Here is a 1,217-nt window from a genome sequence, read left to right on the forward strand (position 1 = left end):
CTTACATACATGGCAAGTTGAATGCTAACCGAATTGCACAATAGCAGGGGAGAAGCCATTTTACAGGGGTATTTTCATATTTCGCGCCTTTAAAGTTGCATTTGGATCGGCCATTCGGCCAAGTCCATGCATCTTCGGATTAAGTTCTTGAGAGTTTCCATGGTTGCGTTCAAAACCTCAAGCGGTTATGTTCAGATTCACCTGTTTGCCCTAGTCGCTGTCAGTAAATATAGGCAATGTCAATTTAAAGTTTACGCATGTAATATTTCATTCACTTTATTTAAAACATATCCTGTCTATTCATAACATACCTTTTTTTTATGCAGTAAAAATAAGCGTTAAACACCATTCACTCTTCGCCTACTGGAAGCGCAGAATATTATTACTATTTTATACTATTTGTCACGGAGCAGCTATTCTTTAATGGCATTATCAAAGAAAAAAAATTACGTTTACTTCTCAGTTCACATGTCTCACTTCATTATTAATTAAACACTTTTATTATTTGTAATTACTATATAACGTAATCTATATTGTTTTGACACTTGTATCCGTTTGAAGTTTCGAACGCAACCATGGAAACTATCATAAACTTGGTCCGAAGATGGACGGACTTGACGGAATGGCCAATCCGAATGAAACTTTAAAGGCGTGAAATATGAAACTACCCCTGTATAATGGCTTCTGCCCTGCTGTTATGCAATTCGGGTAGCATTCAACTCGCCATGTATGTAAGCCCCAGCGTGTCCACCCTATATATATATATATATATATATATATATATATACGCAATAATTACAATTCAAATGTGATATTTATAAAAATTGTATTCAAGGAAAATAATTTTTTTTCGAATTTTATATGGAAACTATTTGTTTAATTTCTCCTTTTGTAATCAAATGAAATTTGATTTTATGCAAAAAATGCTGTTCATCTATGTAAATTTAGCTATATGATTACTCTTTTGTGTAGGCTGTAGAGTAAGAAATGTTTGTTGAACTAACACCAATTCTCAAAAATGTTTACACAATGGAATATGGTTTTTAAATTGGCTAATGGTTACAGCGATCAACTAGGTGTCCAACTTTTTGGGATAAATAATGAAAATCTTATGACCTTGATTAGCGGTTCATTGGTTTAATCCTGAAACAACAGGACATTGACATTGACAACGACAAGGGATGGGGTCCTTCACTAATGTACGTAAATTTTGCAAA

This window comes from Belonocnema kinseyi, chromosome 2 (assembly GCF_010883055.1).
Source record: "Belonocnema kinseyi isolate 2016_QV_RU_SX_M_011 chromosome 2, B_treatae_v1, whole genome shotgun sequence".
Classification (NCBI taxonomy): Eukaryota; Metazoa; Arthropoda; class Insecta; order Hymenoptera; family Cynipidae; genus Belonocnema; species Belonocnema kinseyi.